Source organism: Rhinopithecus roxellana, chromosome 2 (genome assembly GCF_007565055.1).
Source record: "Rhinopithecus roxellana isolate Shanxi Qingling chromosome 2, ASM756505v1, whole genome shotgun sequence".
In the NCBI taxonomy this organism is placed as follows: Eukaryota; Metazoa; Chordata; class Mammalia; order Primates; family Cercopithecidae; genus Rhinopithecus; species Rhinopithecus roxellana.
In genome coordinates this window covers 1,807,276-1,833,136 of record NC_044550.1, presented here as the reverse complement: position 1 = coordinate 1,833,136, position 25,861 = coordinate 1,807,276, and the positions used below count along the sequence as shown (strand labels likewise).

General features: G+C 36.8%; 1 protein-coding gene across 2 annotated transcripts in view; it reads right to left on the bottom strand.

Moving 5' to 3' along the window:
• The window catches only part of CCSER1 (coiled-coil serine rich protein 1), a 1,539,837-nt gene extending 1,516,607 nt beyond the window's left edge, over window positions 1-23,230 (bottom strand). For both annotated transcript variants that reach the window (XM_030921405.1, XM_030921410.1), the window contains exon 1: window positions 22,844-23,230. The gene's annotated coding sequence lies outside the window, so the exon portion shown is untranslated. The remainder of the gene's footprint in view (window positions 1-22,843) is intronic.
• Window positions 23,231-25,861: the final 2,631 nt, after the last annotated feature.

Here is a 25,861-nt window from a genome sequence, read left to right as displayed (position 1 = left end):
TTAATACTGGTTTTAACAACCTACTGCTTATTACATTTAGGACATTGAAAAGAGTGATGAAGGTGAATGAGGTACAATTACAAGTAAATGTTTATATGTTCAAAATGCTTCATGAGCTGGTAATAATCTTATTAAAAAAAAAACAAAAGGTGAGTTTTCTACACATACACAGTGGTCACAAGTCATGCATCTCTTATGCTTAAAGTAGCAAGGTGCAGTATTATTGACATCCTTTCCCCACTAATAGCTACGTAGGAATTCATCAAATGTGTGAAACCCCATGTTTTTGGCCCACATTTGCAACAGTGACTGATGTTACTATGGGAGTCACTATTCAAAAAGAACAGAAAAATAAATATGAAACTCAGACTAACTAATAATGATATTTTACTCATTTGGAAAACTGAATACACTCGTCCCTCGGTACCCACAGGGTTTTTGGTTCCAGGACCCAGCGCAGATACCAGAATCTGTACATATTCAGGTTCCCTCAGTTGGTCCTATAGAATTAACAGAGAGGAAAAATCAGCCCTTGGTATTATGTGAGTTTTTCATCGCATGAATATATTCAATGCATGTTTGGTTGAGGATGTGGTTATCCCCTATATGGAGGGCCAACCCTATTTATTGCAAAAATCCACATTTAAATGGACCCATGCAGTTTTAGCCCATTTTATTCAAGGGTCAACTTTATAGTTCATGAAGTCAGCATAAACACTGGTGATTTACAACTTCCTTATGGCGTTGACCTGTCTATAAAAGTTTCCTATTATTTTACTCTGAAAAACATTAAATGATTGCTTTTACATACAATGCAGACTTAACGTGAATATGAAAAATATGTTGGTCTTTTTTTCTTTATTGGATGTTTCTATTTTTCCTGCATCACTAAATATCTTAAGTGAAGTTCAAGAGCACTAAGTTTACAATAATAAAATTTTCAGCTAAGAACAAGTCTGTTTCTGATTTTCAAACACTACCTAAAGAAGTATCATGGTTTAGATTATTATAAACAGTTTTTCCAAAATTGTCATATAGAGGCCAAAGATATTCATAAATTTTTAATTTTAATTACTTGCTTTCCTTTTCTCAAAGATTAACACATTTTTTAAGTATAACTGAATGTTGAGATTGTCTGAGAAAAATCTCAGACTAATCCACCTGATTGGAGTAATTTCCCAGTTGATGCTCAGTTAATGGCACTACCTCCAATATAAAAATCAAGCATAGAAATGGACAATTTCATCAATATTAGACTCCCATTGTTCTTGAGTCTAATGGCTTTGCCTGAAAACAGCAACAATAAAATAGCAAATGTTCATGAACAGAACTTTGGTTAGGTTCCGTGTCTATAGGGTGAAGTGGTTGAGAGCCCTACTGCATGAATTGGCCCCTTCTGCTCTACTACTTTCTAAATCTTTAAACTTGGGCTACTTACTTTACATATCTATCCTTCTATATCCTCATCTTCAAAATAAGAAAAGCATCACCTACTTCATGAGGTTATTGTGATGATTAAAAGCATTACTATGTATAAAAATCTTAGAACAGTAGCTGGTAAATACTAACAACTGTATCAGTATTGGGTGTTGCCTGCAATTACAAATGTCATGGGATTTCAGAATTAGATGCCACAAGAAACATTGATAAAATTCTAACAAAGCCAAAGTATCTTTCATACTCTAAAATAGATGTCATTACTCATGTCTTTCAGTTAGGGTGTGATCTACTTGTAAAAATAAGCGTAAGATTGACTCAAGAGGTTAAAAGACAGTATTCCTATGCCTATGCCTTCTAGGAGGAAAGTACAGGTATAGGCATGCTTGTGTTACAGGTTCAGCTTGATAGCTCCACAGAATGAGATAGAGAAAAAAAAATAAGTTAGCTAAAGCCAGAAGTACTAATTACACAGTGACATCATAGGTAAAACATTTGATTTCCAATCCTCAGGTTTATCTATTACAAAACTGAAATCAAAGTAATTGTCCAGTGAGGTTCAAATGAGACAGAGTTTGGGAAAAAAGATGACAGACTCTAAAACTTCTGAGGAATGCTTTGTTCCTGGTTGTTATGGCAGGTACGTAAATTCCTATGTCTCTGATCCTTCTCTCTAACCAAGAAGCCCTTTACTCTACAACCAGGATTACATCTATATCAACCCTGTACTACCATATCCTAGACAATATGCATTTCTTTGTGCATTTTTTTGTTTTATAATGTGTCAATCCAAGTATAATAACAATGCAAAAAAACTGTACAATTTTTTTCCTGATTGAATATTTTCAAGAGACTTTTCTAAATAAATTCATGGATTTTTCTAAATAAATTCATGGATACTCTAGTGGATCCACAAACTATCAGAACTTACAAGCACTATTATTTTTCTTATGCACATGTGTTTATTTGGGTGAAAAAAATATAAACCATTAATTTCTTTAACTCCTAAAAGTTGCCTATAACTATAAAAATTAAACGATAATTACATACAATTATTATTATTATTATTATTATTATTATTATTATTATTATTTTGAGACATAGTATTGCCAAGTAGCCCAGGTTGGAGTGCAGCGGCTCAATCTTGGCTCACTGCAACCTCCGCCTCCCAGGATCAAGCAATTCTCATGCCTCAACATCCCAAGTAGCTGGATTACAGGCATACGTTACCATGCCCAGCTAATGTTTGTATTTTTAGTAGAGACAGGATTTTGCCATGTTGGCCAGGCTGGTCTCAAACTCCTGACCTCAAGTGATCTATCCATCTCGGCCTCCCAAAGTGCTAGGATTACAGGAGTCAGCCACCATACCCAGCCTTTTATAAAATTATTAAAATTAAGTTATAATTATAATCTTCAAATGAATTATCTTGCTCACAATCACATTCTAACCTACATAGTATATGTTCACAATCTCACTTTTTTAAAAAAATGAGGGCACAGTAGTATAGCCAATATAATGGCATTTCTGTTTTAGAATAAAAATGTGAAAATGTTTTCAAATCTTTGTATTTACGGATGTATTCATATCATTTTCAAACCTGAAATAATTTTGTCATGAAGATTATCAGAATTACAAGCCTCTTGCTTTTAGTACACCTGAATTGTTCAAATGCTACTCACTTTGATGCACACTTAGCATTTGTGCATTTCTTAAAATTCTCTTTCCAGATTAATCTAGAGTAGCCTGTAAGGTACTTGAACATTGCCAATACTACTTTTATATCTATAATTACTAGATGCATATTTTAATAAACCAGAAATAATTCATGGTTTGTCAAGTCTCATTGATAATGGAATACTTTTGACCTAATAAGCAGTTATATAAATCAAATCCAAATAACAACTAATTCACCACATACAAACTGTGTAATTATTGACAGGTTAATGAGTTTTCTGTGTCTCTATTTTCATAAACAATAATGGGGATTAAAAACCTATATCATAGGGTTGTTGTGAGAATAAAATTAGGTAATTAAATTTGAGAAATTTAAAATGTCTTACACACAGAAAAATACAGACTGTCTTACACATGGAAAGCATTAAATGACCATTAAATTATTACAAAGTATTAAAAATAAATAAATACAGTAACAAAGAAATGAATCATTGAATAAATGAATTAAACAACTAAGGAAATAAATAAATAAAATAATCAAAATATAAGTCATAGCCTGAAGACAATTAGAAGAAACATTGTGGTCTGACTTTATACATTCTTGAGATCATAAAAACGAATATTTAATCTTATATGTTAATTACTTTTAAAAGAATATCATAGTGTCTTAAAAGGAAAATAATTTATGTGTTTACAGAAACTATTAGCAGCATTGATGCTGATTTGACAAAATTCAAACACAAAACAGCCTGGTCAAAGCAATGCCACAACTTCAAGTTAAGGAAAATTGATCATCTTCTAGTGGAAAATTTTCAAAAGTGCTGTTCTAAGAGATATATAATCCTCTGTATAAATAATGATCAACTATTAAGCCATTTTATGAACATAATCCAATTGTATCAAAATTAGCTAATATAAAATTACACTAAGCCAATTTCGATAACAGTTAAGAGTTAATAAAATTATTAATACTAAACTAAATTTTCCAAGTTCACAGCCTTATTTTATTATTTAATGTGTATCTTTAGTGTGATCTGCTCTTTGAACCAAGTATAAGCTGCTGGACCAAACCTGCCAGTAATTAGAATGACAGTAGCTGTTTTTCTAGGCTAATTCAGACATTAATATGCACCATAGAACAGATGATTTTAAGAGGAAGAAGATGATCTAAAGATCATGCCCTTTACGTTTGTTAAATTTAAACATCAGAACAAGCATAATGTGGGTAAAGTATTATTTTATACTCCATAAAAATTTAAAGAGACTTTACATATTAAAATATTCCTCTGATCTCCTATTCTTGCACAGTAGATGTACATTAAAATTCTATATCTGTGCTATATAAATTGGGGCTCACTTCTCAAAAGACTAGAAATACAAGAATGTTAAAAATGAGAAGGTTACAGAATCATACATCAAAAGAACAGTACTTATCTCACTTGTTCTTTTTCACTACTTGAGCTGAATATTTTATTTTGAAACATTTTTCCCATTTAAAGTTTTTTTTTTTTTTTAAGTCTTGGGAAGGTAAGAGTGTTAATTCATAGATAATAACAGTTAGCTTCCTGAAAATGCCAATTATTAAGCCATATAATAGTGGTTCAGAGATTATGTCAAGAAATCTATCAGCTGTTTAGTTGTCAATGTCACAGGGAAAAAAGGTATCCTAAGATAATGCCTATGAGTGCACAGATCAGCATTATATGAAAATTCTGGCCTTTAAAAAATTTTTTATTATCTGTAGAATTGTTTTGTTTTTATTGCACATATTAGGCAAGGATGTTTAATTTTAGCTCCAGATTTTAAAAACTCCAAAGAATGAAGACATGCTAAGAGAAAAAGTAGAGTTTTGATTACAAAACACTTCACAGATAGAAAACGTTAATACAGTCAAAACAACAATGAAAACTCCATAACCTATCTTAAGACAATGACTGCATAAAGATCATATTTCCTCACAGTTTAGACATCTATAGCCAGTTCCTATAAACACAGATGTGAATTAAAAAACAAAATCACGATTGACACAATAGATATTGAAATGTGAAATACAGTGAGTCAGCCCAAGCCTACGGACAGTGCAAATCCAACTATGGATGCAGAGCATGAAACTGAAAAGCAAACTGATACAGCAATGAAATTTTATTTTAAAGGCAGTAACATATGACACAAAAAGCAGGCAGGAGGACAGTTATTGTTTCTTTTACACTTCCTAATTTTATAATGTGACTCTTTAATTATTTATGTGTTATTTTGATTATGTGGCATTCCACAATCACTTACATGGAGTTACCTGATGCATAAAAAATGATGTATTTTGTTTGTTAAATTGAAAGGGTACCCTATTTCTCTGAGATTTTTATTTAAAATCTAATTGGGGCCTATGAGATTAGAATATTTTAAAGGTAGAAAGTAACATAAGAATAGAATTAGCATTTCAAATGTCATCTATAAAGCAAAGAGAAATAAATTCTTTGACTTTTTATCATAATATTTGATACCTGGAAGTTTACGGGCCATCATGCTTTTATAATCAAAATTAAACTATAGGTAGCCAGAAAATAGATTGCTTATAATGACAATAATACTGGTGGTAAAAATTTTGTAGAAATAATACTCAGCAGTAATTAATTTAGATGAGCTCATCTCTTTGGTTGGTTTTTAGAACATTACTTAATAACAGTTTAAATAGTGGATAATACAAAAAGTAAATGAATAAATGGTGCATTTGAACGCACAAAGGGGAACCTAAGCATTAGAATAAAATAATTTAAATAAAATTGTTCCCATAATGCAATAAAACTACTACAGTCTGAATATCTGAAATTGGCTGCATGTAATTGTGATATATAGAAAGCAAAAAGTCCTATTTGATTATTATACTGTATTATGGAAACACTTTAAATTGTCCAGGTAATCTAGAATCCAGTTGGTATTTATGCCAGAAATGATGACTAGATATGTTCTAACTATATTTCACTACTTTATCACGTTTTTCCCTCACTGCTTAAACGACAGTTTACTCAGCTTTTCACTGTGTGCACTGAGTAAATTTGAGTTCACATTCATAAACACCTCAAGTAATTTATATCCAAGGCAGTGGCAGTGAAGCAATTATTCATAATTCATAGTGGGATGAATGTTACAAGAGGTATATGATGATCATCCACAGGTACTTGACTTAATGATATTTTACTTTAAATAATCTAGACACCTATATGTCATATATAATAGGAAACAGCAAAGATGTCATCCACAATTAATCCAATGAATAGTAAACTTTTCCTTCCCCAATAAAGTTTCCCTAGCAAGAATATAAACATTACCTAGTTATAATTTGAAAAGGCAAGGTATGGGAGCACGTTCAGGAAAGCTGTGACTTATAATAAAATGAAATTTCAAGAAACAAATCCAAGTTTTGAGAGAAAAATGCAGTAGATAGAACAGCCTGAAAAGTAATAAGTGATTTATATCTTTCTCTTTTAAAAAGATATCTTACTGTTTGGATACTGAAGTGGTCTTACAAGTAATGGGAATACAGACCAGGAAACATAATGATAACAAAGGAGATGTGGATGAAGATTGGTGGCTCGTGCCTGTAATCCCAACACTTTGGGAGGCTGAGGTGGGAGGACTGCTTGAGCCCAGGCGTTCAAGACAAACCTAAGTAACATAATGAGACCCCGTCCCTACAAGTAACAACAACAAAACATGACTTGGGTGTGGTGGCGCATGCCTGTGGTCCCAGTTACTTGGGAGGTTGAGGTAGGAGGATTGCCTGAGTCAGGGAGTTTGAGGCTACAGTGAGCTATGATCACATCACTGCACTCCAGTTTGGGTGACAGAGCAAGACTCTATCTCAGAAAAAAAAAAAAAAAAGTGGGAATGGAGAAGTAAAATAATTGATTCTAGGAAGCATATTCAAGATTTAGTTGTTAAAAAATAAAGAAAAAAGAAAAGTTATTCAACAATCCATTCATTCAACAAAAATTTACTTAATACTTGATATATTCTATAATGAATGGTATATTAACACCTGGTGTGTGTGTGTGTGTGTGTGTGTGTGTGCACGCGCGCGCGCACTTGCTAGGAAATAGAAATACAATGGTGGAAAAAAACAGACATGAATTGTGTTCTCATGAAGTTTACAGTCTAAGAAAACAGATATTATTTAAATAATCTCACAAATGATTATAAAATTGCAGCTACCTTAAAGACTATGAAAGAAAGGTATATAGTACATGGTGCTGAGAGTTTAAATAGCATGAAGACATGATGCTTGACTTGGGAGATGAAGCTTGAGAAGAAATTGGCTTAATAAGGCAGGAATGGGAGACCACTCCAGGCAGACAGAAGAACATGCAGTTGAAGGCATCAAAAACAAAAACATGTTTGCTGGAACTGATGTTTGCAGTAGCAGAATTACTTCTTATTGTCTGTCTTCCTCCTCTTCAAATGAGCCAAGTATTATAACCACCATCATACCAGATATTTGCTTAGAAAGCCCAGTGTACAAAAAAGTAAGCCTTCCTCACTTTTCATACATCCAACATTAACACTAGGAAGTGACACATAGTGTATATTAAATAAAAATTAAGTGATTTCATGTAAATTTGCTTAATTCCTGCTATTGCAATATATGTGTTATTCTGAAAAACTGGACAATAAATATAACAGGGATAATCAAAAATACAGCTGTAGCAGAAACATTTAAAATTTATGCAATTTATAACACAAAGTTCTAACCAAAACCGTAACAATTTTTTTAAAAATCCTATATACCTAAAAGAACATGTAAAATTCTTAATAAAGAAAAGAAATAATAAAGAGAATACACAAATTTTCTCTTTAAAAAAAAAAGTGAAGGTAGCCAGAGGCTGTAGGAATCAGGAAAAACGGCGTAAGCAGCAGTTTCAAAGCTAAAATTGTGGCTTACTCATACCAAAAAAAAAAAAAAAAAAAAACGCGGTAAATAAATAAAACGATATCCCTCTGTTGTATTGTGCATTTGCCTGTATTAGTATACTTTGCATTCAGCTGTAGTTATTTGGCAAAGCTAAATATGATTATGCTGAGGGAAAAACACACATGAAAGAACTTCCACATTTTACTAACACAATTCCCCTATTTACCCATCATGTTGGAGCTAATTCCCACTACAGAAAAATGCATTGTAGCAGAACAGACTGTACTTAATTGTCTGGTGCCAACTAGGTATTGCTCACAACTCAGAGTGCTGCAAAAGAAACTCCCCAGGAGGGTTAAAGTCGTCATGGAAGGTTTCATGGACTTAGGCCTGTAATGACAGCTGAGATTTGCATAAACAGAAAGGATTAAATGCATATGCTTTGTGTGTGAGGGTGCTCTAAGTTACATGACCTTAACAAAGTAGAAGATCTGTGTTTGGATTAACAAAGTGTGGTGAGCTCACAAAGGGCCTCCAAAGCCAGGCAGTCAAATCCATATTCATTGAACAAAAACGTAGAAACACAATGTAGTTTTGGGATAGGAAAGCATTAAAAATACCTATTTAGAGCCAGTAAAGCAAATGTTTATTACTCTATGCTATATGAAGAGCAAGACTATCAATAAAACATGACAGTCCACTTGTCACGCCTCTCTGAACATATACTGAATCACCTTTGCACAGGCTGAATACAGGTACAAACCCATTAATGTGCTAAAATAAATGTATGCATAGTCAACATTGTCCAAATTAAGTTGACCTGCAGTGGGCAAGTATACCTTTCAGGATCCTATTTTACATACAACGTATCCTTAAACTAACAAGTGTAATAACTTGGCATATTAACCTTGACATAAGGGTTTTATCTGCGGGGGGGAGGGGATTGCTCATGGGTAAAATGACATTTCATTGGCAAAGTTGGAAATGTGCATTTCCATTCCACAAATTTATTTATCAGTCAATCATCTAACACTTCTGTGGCTCTTCCACTAGAGTTGTTAACACACTTAAAAGATACAGTCTCCTCATTCATTTTAAAAAAAATTATTCAATTGCATAGCATTGTCTCTTGCACATATTGCATGTTAAATAAATGATAAAGAACACACGATGACCTGTGTCTTTATATACCAACAACTAACCAATGCCAAAATATCTCTGACCAAAGAAAAAGTATGTATGCACTAACATATTATGTAAAACAGAAAGAGCTTAACATATTATCTTTCATCCCTTGTTTTGGTTAATTTTATGTATCAACTTGGCTGGGTTATAATGCCCAGTTGTTTGATAAAACATTGCTCCAGATGTTAATGTAAAGGTATCTTGTAGATGTGATTAACATGGACAATCATTTGACTTTAAGTAAAGCAGATTACCCTTGATAATGTGGGGTGGGCCTCATCTAATGAGTTGAAGGCATCAAGGACAAAAACTAATGTTAGCTGGAAAAGAAAGAATTCTGTCTCAAAATTGTAATATAAAAATCCTGCCTGAGTTTCCAACCTTCCAGTCAGTTTTACAGATTTCAGTCATGTAAGCCATTTACTTAAAATAAGTCTTTCAATAGATAGATAGATAGATAGATAGATAGATAGATAGATAGATAGATAGATAGTCTTGTTGGTTCTGTTTCTCTGGAGAACACTAAACCCTTCATTCTAAAAAAGGAGACCAAAAATATCTGATTAGAAGTAAGTTATAAAAGACAGTTTTCATAAGAAATTAATTACTACCTGTGTACATGTGTTCATACACACATATAACAAAGATTGATACAAGTTTGTCTTAATCTCAAAAAGTACTCCAGTCAAAAATTTTTAATTCAATAAAATTTGTTTTTGATGTGAGTGTGAACTGCACTACTTTCCTTTGTCAAAAAAGAATGTAATCTCAGCAGGACCCCATTTTTCTATAACCACACTCTTCAAAGGCAGTCATCACTTTTGGTCCCTAAGGAGTCCTAAACTTGACTGAGTACTGAGGATTCCCAGGGCTGTATTTACACAACACAAATGATTCATATGATTGCTGAAATTCATCCCTTTCTCTTAAGTTCCACTACAAAACACCTAAATTTTGCACACACACACTAATTCTTTAAAGGGTTTTAAGGCAACTTTTCTTTAGATAGATTAAACATAGCTTTTATTATGCATATTTCAGCTCTAGTAATAATTAGAAAATAGCACTAGTGGCCTTTAATCGATACAATTAATGATGACCATATTATTTGACATAATTGCAAATATTTAGCAAAGAAATTTTAGGTTTTTAAATAATCAATTTATTCAGTATGATTCCTGAGAACTTTTACTTTATTCAGTTTTCATTTTCATACTTTTATTTACTGATTTACTTTTGAGATGGAGTCTCACTCTGTCGCCCAGGTTGGAGTGCAAGTGGCATGATCTCGGCTCACTGTAACCTCCTCCTCCGGGTTCAAGCAATTCTCCTGCCTCAGCCTCCCAAGTAGCTGAGATTACAGGTACCCACCACCACACCTGCCTAATTTTCATTTGTTTGTTTGTTTAGTAGAGACAGGGTTCATCATGTTGTCCAGGCTGTTCTCGAACTCCTGACCTCAGGTAATTGGCCCGCATCAGCCTCCCAAAGTGTTGGGATTACAGGCATGAGCCACTGTACCCAGTCTCATTTTCATACTTTTACACCTGTTATTCTGAATCTACATTATTTCTCTGAGTTACACAACTGTGTTCTCAAGGAAAAAAATTACCAAGAAACACAGCTTTTCTTTTTCTACTTCATAATTGGAACATTACTGTTGGCAATATGTGAAAAAAAAAAAAAAAAAAAGGTAAGAGGAACATATGACCCGAAGGACAGATAGCATATATACTTCAAAAACATGAAAGTTAGAACTATAAAGTGAAAATACACTCCATCTAAAGGTCACACAGCTATTTTCCATGGCTTATGCACTTGGAATACAGGGAATTTCTGACCAAAATAGAAACCATGGAACCTAAACTGTTCAGAAAATATCCCTATAAGGGAAGATATATATGTGCGTATATATATATGTGTGTGTGTGTATATATATATATACACAGATATATACAGATATATACATATATGTATATATATGTGTGTGTGTGTGTATATATATATATACAGAGAGACAGAGAGAGAGAGATAGTTTACCAACATCATGCAAAACTGACCAGCAGATCAATACCACACTAGTGACAGGATATCTTTCATGTAAATAAGAGTTTTTCTATGATGACTTAGTCCCTTTTTGCCACACTGGAAACTTAGGGCAACGATGTGAGAAGGCAGGGTGGAGATCTGGAAACAAGCACACTCACTCTGTGTAGCAAGCTGGGATGTCACTAATGTGGCTACTAGAAGAAACAGACAAACAAAACCAAAAGTCTCCCAACTTCTGTTCTCAACAAGGACCATCGATTATATGGGGACAGGAAACATACTGGGTTTCATTAACTGATACATGCACAGGGCCTAGTAACATTTGTTTACTGAGTGAAAGAATTCTGGCAGCCTCACATGATCTCAGATTTGTCAACATTTCAAAATGTGAATCAGGGCTGTACAAAGTGGAAGAAAATACCATATTCCAAAGGCCTTAAAAAGTGAACATGGAGTAGGTGTTCAGGATTTTGATTTGAGGAAGTGACAAAACCGACTCTCCTTTGACCTCCATTCTCCAAATTAGTCTGTGCCACTGCTTCTTGCTTCCCCAGACCTCACTAACCCCTAATGCATGTAGTTTAGGTGCCACTGTTCCTCTAGTCCTTTCATTTACTTTAAGACTTTTAGCCAGTGTCAGCTATTCAGCTCCAAATTTTCAGTCTATGGAACACCCAGGGAGGGCAGTGTTCAAAGTGTGCCTAGGTAGGATTCAGAGTAGTGGTTAGCACTGGAAGTAATTCACATAATGCAGAAAAAATTCATGTCACTCTCAATTGGGCATAGTAGGGCGCACCTGTAGTCCCAGCTACTCAGGAGGTATAAGTGAGAGGATCACTTGAGCCCAGGAGTTTGAGGCTGTATTGAGATATGACTGTGCCACTGTACTCTGGCCTATGTGACAGAGCAAGACTTTGTCTCCAAAAAAATTTAAAAAAGAAATCCACATCACTCTTAAGCAGTAGTGCATTTATTCATCCATTTCTCACTTGCATATTGAGTATCTTCACATCTCTAGTTTAGACCAGCTGGTGGGGAAAGAGAAAAAAATTTAAAAAAAAAAACCCTGCCCTCATAGAGCTCACCATCTACTGAGTATGAAGCACAAACAAGCAATGAATTATGATACTTTAAATGGAGATTTGATACTAATATACACAGGATATTACTGGAACTCAGAATATGCTTCTTATGTGGAATTGAAATGGGCTTCCATGAATTTACTTTTGAAAGGAACTTTGAAGGGTCCACTAGAATAAGCCAAATGATGGAAGGTTAGTAATTGCAGTTAAATAATGTAGCATCTGCAACAGCAGACTCTACGATTAACATAATCAAAAACAGCATATTTTGCATTTTTGCAAGAGAGGTCAGCAAGATCTAGTACCCTGGATAGCTCCTCTGCGTCAAAGGTGACTGCAGATTGATGTCTAGCAGATTGGAATTGAGATGAGACAATCTCCAGAACTTCAAATTTACTAATCTGTTTTATATTCAAATTATAATTCCTTAGCTTTTAAAATATCTCATCCATTTATTTCCTGAATCAGGCCTCTGAGGCTGGGTGCTTTCTATATCACCATCCAATGAACCTAACTCTCCTCAGAAATATCCTGAGAGGCAATACCTTCCTTCTCCTCACCGGATAGTTAGCACTCTGGGGTCTCTATCCCCTTTCTGTTTCAAGCCAGGCTAGAATTCATAATATATTGTCCCTAAAATCAATGTAAAACTTCCCATTTCAGTACCCTTCCTCCTATCAGAAACTGAATTGTTGTTGATAATGAAGCTATCTCCCCAATTCCCCTATATTTACACTTTGAAGTACCCTGTAAAGGAATACCCCTCAAGGCCAATTTTAGTCATAATGTTTCTACAAGTTTATATACCTGTGTACAAATTTGTAATGTTTCATTTAATGGCCCAGTTTAGTAATCTGTACTTTAATTTTTAAGATTTACATTATAGGCGTCACAGTCTGACTTTTATGGAGCTCATTTATGAATGAATACTTTTAATATTCCTTGGTCGATTATACATGAATAAAATATTAATAGCTGAAAAAGCCAATAATTATTCTTGAGCTATCTGTGCACTAGGTAACATTCCTTTGAAAATTTAAGAATCTTATTGTACAAACTCAGTGGGGTTTTGTTATCTCTAAAATATATTGAAACTTCGTCTGAAATAAGTTATTCTTAATTTATATTTATAACAATGAATTTGGGTCTTGTTTAGAGCTAGTATTTTCCTCCTTTTCCTAACTTCTCACCTGATGTTTCTGGGATATATGCATGGTTTTCTCACCTCAAGCTTTTCCTAAATGTCTTGAAGAATATTGCCTATTATAAAGAAGCACTCACAACATATTTTATATATTCAGATTTAATGTTTTGGTCCTTTCTATATCTATAAAATAAACAAAACTAAACAAACATAAAAACAGTTCTCTAAAGGGAAAGTTGCCTAGAAAGTTAACCATTTATTTTTGCCAGGCCTCTAATTCATGTTTGGTTTGCTTTTATTTGTAAGTATGATGTAGGTTTGTGATACATTATTTGCTGCTATTGCAAAACACACACACACACACACAATCAACATTCATTAACAGATTTATAAGATTTAACAATTTCCAAGAAAAGCTAATTTCAGTAAATAGGTACATAAATACAGCTTAGTCTGAATTTGTTTAATAAGAATGGTATATCACTGATACCCCCATGAAGGCTGAATTAGAGTAGCACACTTAGCTGAGCAAACACTTCTTTTTTTACCTTTTTCTTTTTTTAGAGACAGGGTCTTGCTGTTGCCCAAGCTGGAATGCATGGTGTGATCATAGCTCACTGCAGCCTCGAACTCCTAGGCTCAAGCAATCCTCCCACCTCAGCCTCCCAAGTAGCTAGGACCTACAAGAGTGCTCCACCACACCCAGCTAACAAACACTCCTTGAATACAGGTACAGTACTAAATTTCACTAATGAACTGGAGAAATTAAAGATGAAACCTTATTGTGTGGAATAAATTTCATCAATTGTTCTACATTCTAAATACATAGGATACAAACAAAGTTATGAAGGAGAATGCAGAAGAGTCATATCATCATGAACTTAAGTGACTAGAAAAAGATAAACAGGTAAACCCTAAAGAATTCATATGTACACTGTGCATATATTTGTACACATATATCACATTTGGACACCAAATAAGATATGGAATTACAAGTACTTCATTTATTGTGGATTAAGCTGTTCAGTAAACACCATAAGTTATTGGTAATTTACACTTTAAGATTATACCAATAAGAGGTGCGTGATTTTTGAAACTGACGGACTTCAACTATGTAATAAACTTTTATAAAATATTTGTTGTCAAAGATGATACATGACTGTCTTTCTAGTGGGGCATAGCCAGGTAAGGAAAGGTTACATTCCGCAAAATGAGGCAGTCTGGTGATGGTCCTAACCTGGTACTACACCTGCACTGTAGTTTAGAAAGCACTCCAGAGGCGCCGCTAGGCCAGGTGCGGTGGCTCATGCTTGTAATCCCACCACTTTGGGAGGCCGAAGCGGGCGGATCATGAAGTCAGGAGATTGAGACCATCCTGGCTAACACAGTGAAACCCCGTCTCTACCAAAAACACACACACAAAAAAAATTAGCCGGGCGTGGCGGAGGGCGCCAGTAGTCCCAGCTACTCGGGAGGCTGAGGCAGGAGAATGGCGTGAACCTGGGAGGCGGAGCTTGCAGTGAGCCGAGATCACGCCACCGCACTCCAGCCTGGGCAACAGAGACTCCGTCTCAAAAAAAAAAAAAAAAAAAAAACACTCCAGAGGCACAGCTGTAAATACTTATAAAAAGTCTAACCAGTCTAAGTATGCAGGAGCAAGGCAATATGCCATAAGTAGATGGCATCATGGAAAATCTAAGAGTGAGTATTGAAATGAAGCATACTTCTAAGAGCTAGCAATGTTTGGAGATCCAGGAAAGTGTTGTGTTTTCTGGTGTCTGCTGGCAGATAAAATGGCTCAGGAAATGAGGTTGTTTCAGAGGCAGGATCCCAGTCTTTTTTTTAAAAAAAGGTGGGGGGCCTTGCTCAAATGCTAGGAGGAACAGTGAGATTGGGTAATTTATCAAGATACAGGGGAAAATATTAAGCGAGAAATCAGTTTCAGTTATATAAGTAAGCCTAATTACTAGAAATACGCTGTAATGTTAGAGTTGAATATCAAAGGCTGCTTAATGTTAAGTCACAAAATGTTAGGCTAGAAATCAGTTAATTTTTTCATTATATAGAATGAATGCTTCTGAATCAGGAGCATAGCCAAGGCTCAAGTTAGAGTTAAATCTTCCGGTAACAGAAATAGATTTTGACAAAAGCCACAAAATAAGCCATAAGTGAAAAATTAGTTAAAAAAACATTTTTTTACTCCTTGATATTATTCATCTAGTTTTAGTCATGGTTTTGACTGATTTAAACACATTATAAAATATATACAACTTTGTATAGTCTTGAAGAGAGCTTCAAAATAAAAAAATTTAACTTTCTGTCCATTTAATTCTATGAAATTAGCCGAAATATATCCTTTGCTATGAACATGTGAACACTGATTAAATCCACAGTTAAACAGATGAACCGAAGAATAAGAGTTAAAAGAAACTAAATTAAATCTGATAGTAGCAGTGAACATATTTCCTTTTCATGGGAGGAAAGCTAGATTCATAACTTGCGCATAAGCTCAACTTTTCTTAAGCAACATGCTCAAAGCTCTGCATGAATCTTTCCAGAAGATAAGCTGCATAACTTCAAATATGAAGTGGAGTATCTACTGTCTGAACTTTCTCTGCATGAAGGCACACATTCACAAAATTATACTTGGTTACATCTTAAATTTTCATTAAAGAGTTGAGTGATTCTGACTAAATAGAGTAAGAGAATTGTGGTTGAATGGCACTGACAGTGCACAATATCCCTATTAAAAATAGCAATAAGAATATGGGACTACCAGCCTTGCAGGTCCTCCATCTCCAAGTCCTCCTTCGGTCACTGTTCCAGTGACCCAAGAAGCAATGGCAGAATCATTCAAGATGGTGGCACAGGATAGGTAATACACAGATATTGCTGCTGGGCCCTTGGTTAAATTAGGAATAAAGAAGATATATACTCCTTCAGACTTTCCCTGTTTATGAGTTTCATATTTTTTGCATCATTATAATTTTAAAAATCAAAGTTTGGTCTATACAGTTTAGCAGATCATAGAACAGAGACTTGGTTTCCTCATCTCTAATATATGCATCAGACTAACTTTACAATGTTAAAATGACATGACATAACATTATAAAGTGTACATCATGTAAGAAGTGTCCAGCACATTACAGTCATTGCTATTGTTGTTAATAATATTTCATAATTTGCAAAATAGGAAATACCTATGTTTGCAAAAATTCTAAGATTCCCCTTATTTTTAATATTTCTTAAGGTTTCTTTGGAAAAAATAAAAAATCCTTAGAATGAGGGCGCAGAAGCTTAGTTATTTATTCATATATTCTTTTAACCACTATTTATTGGGCATCTACTATGTGCTAGACATTGCTAACACTGATGAAGCAATACTGAACCAATCACACAAAACAAGTAAAATTTAAACTGCCAAAAGTACCACAAGGAAGAGGAACATAAATGCAAAACTATATATAACAGGGCAACTGATGTAGAAAACAAGGCCAAGAAAGGTATCCTTAGGGAAGTGATGATTGAAATAGAGAAGCAAGGGTTCGGTGGAAAGGGAGAGAAATAGTGGTATAAAGGAGATACAGGATGTGAACACATTATCCTTAACCTTGAAAGATATAGAGCTATGGTCTAAAATTTATTTCAGCAGTGAGACTTAGAATATTTCACATGTGTGACATTATTATTGTACAGCTAAAACAGCTGTAATCTTATCCAGAGAAAGGTGCTTACTATATGCCAAAACCAAAAATATCACGAGAGTCAACAAAACTAAACAGAAATTGGTCAATTTGTGTTGTGCATACCATTTACGTTATAACTAACTACCAGTAAGGTCCAGCCTAGGGTCATTACTATCCAGTTAAATTTTCATGTATTCCCTCCCCCATCAACAGCAAATTCTTGCACAAGCAATGGGAACTCATTAAAAATTTGGTCAGAAAACATAGTTAAGGTGCAAATCTTTTGATGGACAATGTAATATTTTTCAACCTTAGTTTACTACCAGCTGACGGAAGTACTTATTTATAAAACAGAAGAAAGACACAGCCTTCAGTTTTTACTCTAAAATATTGTAGGTGAGTGGCTTTCAAATTCTAGAGTGCATAAGAATCACATGGAGAACCCCACCCCAGAACTTCTGAATCAATCAGTCTCTGGTGGGGCTACAGATACGGCATTTTAACAAATTTATAGTTGCTGCTATTGCTGCTTAGGGGGTCACATTTTGAAAACCACTACTCTAGGTTAAGAATTGTCACTAGATAATAAAGTGTTGCTTTATAAAAGTCCTTTGGACTGTATTTAGTATAAAAGCACAGTTTAAAAACTCAAAAATTTTAATCAAGTTTAATTAATATTTTAGAAGACTTAATGCAGTGTAAATGATGCAAAACCAAAAGCTGTGCTTTAAGTTATTCTAGGTATAGGGCCAGGACTTTGGCAAATAAATTCATTAGTTAATGATCTAAGCAGAAATCTTTTAACAATTTGTAATATATCAAACACCTCAGTAAACATTTCCAACAAACACCTTTTAAAAAAAACGTAGCCTGCATGGAAACAACTGAAAATACAATATGGTTGTTTTAAAGTAGACTGATAACAGTATCTTGACAATGTATTGCAGTTTAGAATAGCCAGCTTCACATTTTCATATTCAGTTTAAGCTTCATAGTAAAACACGTTTCTTTTGTTATAGTGTTTTCTTCTCAATCTCCCCATCTTTTTTCACTGCTTCTCCCACCCCAGACTTCATGTTTTATTGTTAACTGACACTCTAGCACAGAGAAGATAATATTGCTGATAGAAGCGTATGTACTCACTATAAAGCAAACAGATTTTGTCACTGTCCAATAGGGAAATCATGCAGAAGCTGTCAGTCATACAGTGGATGAAATCACATTATTGAAATGATACACCTGTGACATACAGTCCAAAACCAAACTCAAAAGGTACCAATTACCAGATAGGCTAGTTTGTACCCTAACTACATGGGGAATCATTTCATTCTTGCATGAATATAAAATTGGTGATTAAACAGGCTTTCAGTTTTGTAGGAACTCTTTATCTATTCACTGTCAACAAAATACATATATGAAAATATTTTAATTCAACTAATCTGAAAGTAATTCCATTTGGTTATTTATTGAAAGTCATGTCTAATATTTGCACAATTTCCTTACTGTCACCACAACATACTTCTGGGGTGTCATATTGAATAGACAGACTCAAAACCAATTCAGATGTTTCCCTTTTATTTGTGAAATGAAGAAATGCATTTTAAACAGTTTGTCTAAAATCAACCTATATATACAAAGAAAAAAACAACTACGTTTAGAATAGAGAAAGGTCATGGTGTTATTGTTAATACAATTTATTTATCAGAAGATAGTTAAATTAGCCATAAAATTGTTGCTAAAATTCTAAAACGTTCACCACAAGCTCTGTATCATACCTATATATTTATGGCAAATAATATAGGGATAGATTAACTATTATGTGGCTGCATACAATAATGTTAAATAAAATCTAATCTAATAGATTCGATAAATCTAAGAAGTTTAAAATAAAATATTATATAAATATATTATTTAATAGAGTACACATTTTATATGAAGAATAAAATGTTAAGTATTCAAAAGATGCTATTAATATTGTTATTCTTTCATACATCATCACACTTCTTTACAACAAACCTAAAAAGATTTGCTTAAGGAAATACCGAAAACACCTCACCATAAAGAGGTTACACGTACACCACTTTTACTCAACACATTAATGAGGTGGATATATTTAAATATTTAAAGTACATATTCTCTACAAGAATTCTATTGTACTATTGTAGTAATACAAGTACATATTGTCTATTAAAAGGCAATATAAGCCAGGCACGGTAGCTCATGCCTGCTATCCCAGCACTTTGGGAGGCCGAGGAGGGTGGATCACCTGAGGTCAGGAGTTCGAGACCAGCCTGGCCAACATGGTGAAACCCCATCTCTACTAAAGTAAATACAAAAATTATCTGGGTGTGGTGGCATGCACCTGTAATCCCAGCTACTCAGGGAGCTGAGGGAAGAGAATCTCCTGAACCCGGGAGGCGGAGGTTGCAGTGAGCCGAGATTGCACCATTGCACTCCAGCCTGGGCGACAAGAGCGAAACTCCATCTCAAAAAACAAACAAAATATAAAGTTAAAGATTTGTCTTCTTAAATGTGTAAATATTAACAATGAATTTCAAGAATAGAATGTGGGCAGGGCGCAGTGGCTCACAACTGTAATCCCAGCACTTTGGGAGGCCGAGGCAGGTGGATCACGAGGTCAGGAGTTTGAGACCAGCCTAGCCAACATGGCGAAACCCCATCTCTACTGAAAATTCAAAATTTAGCTGGGCAGGGTGGCATGCGCCTGTAGTCCCAACTACTCAGGAGGTTGAGGCAGGAGAATCGCTTGAACCCAAGAGGCTGAGGTTGCAGTGAGCGGAGATAGCGCCACTGAACTCCAGCCTAGGTGACAGAGCGAAAATCCATCTCAGAAAAAAAAAAAAAAAAAAAAGGATAGAATGTGTAGAAGGATGTACATCCAAAACAGACTCAACCTGCACTCTGCAAAATATCCAGCAATATCTTAATTTATGTCAAAACAAACTTATCTTCCCTTATGTGTTCTTTTCCATTATTCCAGGAGACTTGTGTCTTGTACCTTATATTTTTCTTATCCACAATGTACTAATCCTACTTATCCTTTAAGATCAAGACCAAGCAAGTCTTACCTACCCCCAAAGCATTCTCAAACAAAATCCAGTATGCAATGTTATTGTCATGCTCTGAACTCCTGCGATACTCATTAGACATGTAATCTCTTATTGTTATGGGTTGTTAACTCTACACTCAAGCATGAGCATCAGATTCCTCCCACATGGCAAGTAAGTTCCTGAAGGACAGGGAACAAGGAATCTCTCACTCCTTCCCAGTGCCTAGACACTAGTGCCTTGCACACGTTAGGCCCTTTATTATGAGCATTATGATGAGTAATAAAACACAATAAAGGTTTGAATAACTATTATTGTAAAAATATAACAAATTTTTCATTTTCTACTTTGTTTTATCTAAATTAACATTCTGTGGTATAAATAATGTATCTTTAAAATCATAAGCAGTTGCTGATTCTCTTGACTGTCAAAAAACAAAATACTCATAAATCAGACTTTTAATGATTGCAGTAATACAGTTCATCAATTACATTTTTAAATTTCCTATTATATCTATGTTCCCATAGTTTGGGATAGTTGAGATAATAACCGTCAGAGTGGGGTTCTCCATCTGAGTTCTAACCTAATATTTAAAGTTGCACATGCTTCCGTGTTGAAAATGTATTTCAAAGTAATATAAATCTAACAAAATCAAAATATCAAATCCTCAACTCTACTGTTTTCAAAGAACAGGACTGTTAAGGAAATCAATAAAACAATACAAACAACAGTTGGTTTGTTTTGATAAAAATAATTAATTAATTTAAATGAAGACAAATCACTCTGACAATAGGTCGACCAACTTCTCTTTTTTCTCTGTGAAACTACTGAAAGGGTGGTTACAACATGAAACTTCAATATTTGGAAAACATTGTGTTGACAGGCTTTTAGAGACATCTCAGTTTGCAATATTAAGGACACTGTCCTATTACTAAACCCACTCACAGTTCTATGAAAGTACAGGTGGCTACTTTTAAGAGAAAACATTCATTTTATAAGCATCGTGACAGGCACTGTCCCAAGTCATCTCTAAGTTTCAAGTTACGTATCTGGAACATGTACCTGTTATAATGTTATAAAGCAAACAGAAAGAGAAACCAAAACAAATTATGTTATAGCCTAGATTAACAGTATTTTAGGTCTTCCCTTAATAACCAGTTTTGAAGGAACCAGTGATAACTGACCCCCACCTAGGTGTCGTCTTCTCCGTTCTCCCTAAGGCTTTTAATAAAACCAGCTTTACATTAAACGTGTACACATTATTTTTAATAGTCCTTGAGGGGCAGAGAAGGGAGGATGTGTGTGTTACATTTCAATAGGAAGGCATTCAACTGTAAAGATTTCAGAAATAAAAACTGTTGAAACCAAGTAGGTATTTCCTGACTTGTAAGTCCTACTGACTGCCTGAAAAGGTAAGAGGGGTGGAGAAGAGGACATAAAAACATTAAAGGGCAAATAATCTGTAACTTCTAAGAAGTATTTTTTTTTCTACCTGTGAAAATATGAGTGATTTTTTTTTACTTCATTTCATATTCCAGGTCCCACGAGAGGAAGGGAAGGCATAATTGCTTCTAATTCTGAGGCAGAGAGAGGAAAGAGAGAGAAAGAAAGCAGTTCAGGATACACTAAAGGAAACCCCAAGAAATTTCACAACTCTTTGCCATAAATAGCCTTTCTTCTCACCCTGGATACCTCCTCCTTTACATCAGCAAGGCTCAGCCTCCACGCACGCAGAAGCACCATTCACAAATCCTTCCGTCACCCTTACCCCTTGCTGGCACCGTGTGTACGAGTCCCTGGGACACAAGCCAAAAGTCGAAGGGGCCAGGGGGCCACATGCGGTTTCAGCTTACGGCTTTCTGCTCAGGTGAACCAACCCATTGATTAGTCCGGAGCGCGAACACACACACACACACACGCACGCACGCACACAACCTGGGGCCCTTGACGCGCCACCACAAAGCAATTGGTTCAATCTAAGTCGCTGCTGTTACTGCTGCTCCGAGCAGGGTCTTGCTTTCAATCCAGGAAACCGGCGCCAGAGGACAAGCAGGCGGAGGCAAGAGGCGGTCCCGGCCCGGCCCTGCGGTTCCTCCGGGAGCCCCGGGCTCCCCGCCCCCTCCTCCCTTCCCCCTCTTCTCCGCCGTCCCCACCTCAGCACCCGCAGCCCAGGGCGCCAGCGCTGACCGGTCGCGTCTACCTGCGGGACGCGAGTGGCGAGGGAGGGGAGCGACCCGAAACCTGCGCCAACTCTTGCCTCCTTGGCCAGCGCTCCGCATCGTCCTGGAGCTGCCGCCGCGGCAGCAGGCAGCAAACCACGCAGGAGCGCGGAGGAAATGGCCACGCAGCGCACTGGGAGCCGCGGGCCGGTGGGGAGCGAGCCCGCCCGCCTCCTTCCCACCCCGCCCGCAAGGCCAGGTCTCAGCGCCCAGCACGCCGGGCCCGCGGCCGGCGCTCCGGGCCTGGGCGTGCGCTGCTCCCAGACGGCCCCTACACGGCGCGGTCACCTGCCGAGCGGTCATCCCCGCGTCCGCCTGCGGCCGGCCCCACACAGCGGCGACGCGACGCGCGCGACCCGCTGAGCGCTGAGGCACCAGGGGCGTTACTACCTTGAGGGCTCCGTGCGCTTGTTAAGGCTCCTCCCGGGCACTCAGGGATTTATGTCTTCGGGGCACGGGGGTGTCCTTCCTGGTCCCCCTCCTCTGCCCTCCCTCCCCTTCTCGGCTGTTGGGCTCCTTCTCTCCACTCCCAGTTGCACAGAGTCGAGCTGCGTTATTTAATAATCCTCCTGCTCCTCCTGCCTGCGCCAGCAGAGCTGCTCTGCCCGAGCCACCGCTTCCCAGTCAGTCATGTTGGGGGGGGGGGGGAGAGAGAGAAAGAGAGAGAGAGAGGGAGAGAGAGGCGGATTGGCAGTAGGTCGGCGACTATTTGTGGTGAGGGAGAGAGGAGCAGAGCAAGAGGAGGGCAGGGGAGGGACGTGGGGAGGCGCTTCCAAGTGTGTGAGTGCGCGGAGTGTGACTGTGTGGGGTGCGAGAGAGCCACCTCCCCGGCAGGCCGCGCTCCCAGGCTGTGAGGAGGGCGGGCCCCAGCGCGGCCTTTATACAAGCGGGAGTGGGGTGGGCTGGGCGGGGCGGCTTGGAGGGCGGCGCCCGGCCCACTGCGTCCGCCGGCTTCCCCGCACGCATCCTCTGGCATCGACGCGCGCACACCCACTGCTGGCCCGCTGCTGAGTTTTCATTTTAGGGGCAGCAATATCCCACCGCGCTGACCTGGCCTTTTCCCCCAGCCCATCCTGGTGCTTACGTGGAGTTCAAGTGCATGGGCAGGTCAAGACTAGAGAATAGGAGAGTCTGAAGAGATGTGAAGTGACTGCGGGGATGCTGGAAATAAATGCACTGTATTTCGCCTCTCCAAGGTTCCGATGTTATCTTCTTTCTCTTCCTACTCTAAGGGAAGGAATTACCAGATTCTTTCTCTGCTTTTCCTTCTCACCCACACAATTCACATCCTGACAAGTGTCTTCCTTCCTCAGTAACAAGAAAAGAAACCTGGCTTCTTTCCCTTAAGCAGGTCACACCTCCCAGAAACCATTTGCAGTAATCAGTTCTGTAAGATAATGGAAGCACTGCGACTGTGTCCGAGAGTGGAACTTGTGTTCCTACAAGGAAGGTCCTACACAATACAGGCATTACAAGAGAACCAGCTACCAATTTGACATCATGTAACTGATGGTCCCCTGGAGAACATTTGCCAGTTTAGAGATCGAAAAGACTTTTGATGCATGGTCCTGTTGCCTACATAATTTATTTTCCCTTGATCCTCTCTCCCCTTGCACTGCCTCATTTCCTTTCAGGTTTACACTGAGTCCTGAACTCTTTCCCATCCATCCCCTTATTTTCTCCACTCCAGTATATTTATGCCTTTAGCAGGCAATACAGCAAATGTAGTGCATTTGATTCCGCGTGTGTGTATGTGTGTGTGTGTGTGTGTGTGTGTGTGTGTGTGTGCGCGCGTGCGCGCGCTATTTTTTTAAACCCATTCTGGTAGAATGTAGGACCATTTCTAGGTAGAAAATACATCCCCAATATTAAGTTTGTACACCGACATCACCTCCCTTACCTGCTTCCGAGATTACAATATGTTGTGATCAGGTGCACTGAGGTATTGAGAAACAATTTCCAGAAATCAAGTGATCTACACTTTTTTCAAGGGTGTGTGTGTGTGCTAATCTAACTGGCTATGATCTAACTTCTGAAATGTGGTTATATTGGGAATAAAAGCAAGATGTACTTTTTAAATGAATCTGAGTGGTCAATGTATATTATAGCATGGGGACAACTCTGCTTTTGGGAGACAACTGTAGGAAACATTTTTCATAAATTAAACAAAAGGAAGATAAGATTTAGGAGACTTCGGAGGAGGCGGCAAGGTTGACAATTCAGTTGTCATATCTTCTTCCATGGCTTGTGACCATTGTACATCTTCAGGGTTTTGTCATATGCTGGCATCTTATATATTCTCTCTATATTTTACCCTTTCTCATTGATGTTCCTCTCTCCTAATTCTTCAATCTCTCATACAGAGTTTAGCAAACATTAAAAATGATTTAAGCATGTGATCAAGACCTAACAAAGAAGAGATATTAAGGAGTGTGATAAAAACAAAGTGATATTGGAAAGAACACCAAAGTTGGGACAAGTGCGTTAATAATATAAATATATAGGCCATTAAAGCTTCTTTGATTAAGTACTCGAAAAATGAATGGACTAACAAAGCATATTGGGATTGATAGTGTGCCATATGGGACAGCTATTATTATTTCCTCAATTTTACAGACCAGGAAAGTTAAATTTTGAAAGTGTGTGTGGATAACCTAAGATGATACAAAGAGTAAGTAATATCGCTGGAACTCAACCTGTCTTATTCTACTGTCCATATCACCTCCCATTCAGAAGGCCTGGCTTAGTTAAAAATCTCAGGAGTTTCCTTAGAAATTTCGTTTGTGAAATAAGCTGACCTACAATCCTTTGGCATTTTTCTTCTACCTCCCTCCTTCTTATTACAATGCAAGAGCAATTTATGAAATGTTAGTATTGTTTAGGGCTGGTCAATGATTTAAACAGTCTTAACATACTTGAACTCATAAATGGAAAAAGAAAACTTTCCTACGCAGTCTTTTCTGAAAGAAACCTGGTGTCATTGTGAAAGGTAATTTTGTAGAGGAGATATTACTGAACATTTGTATCTAGTGAATAAATAACGTGGTTTGAGACCTGTAAACAGACATTTTAAAAGGTTATGTCCTCCTAAAAGGATGATACTCAATCATATTCAGCAAGTTTGTGGTGTGTTCAGTGTCCTGGTTCTCTATTTAATTGTCATTAGTAACAATAATTTGATTATGACTCTATATTGACTACTTCAAGATTATATATCACACCAGATATTTCAAGGGCATTTTTGGTAACCACAACAGATTGTAATTTTTACACTCTCAGTTCCATTCATAATTACTGAGAACCATGAAAATCTGTCAATTGCCTTTATTCATTAAGGCATTACATGAAGCCGACATTTCTTGCTTAATTTTCTGACAATTTTTCTTTCCAAATAAAGGCTATAATTTA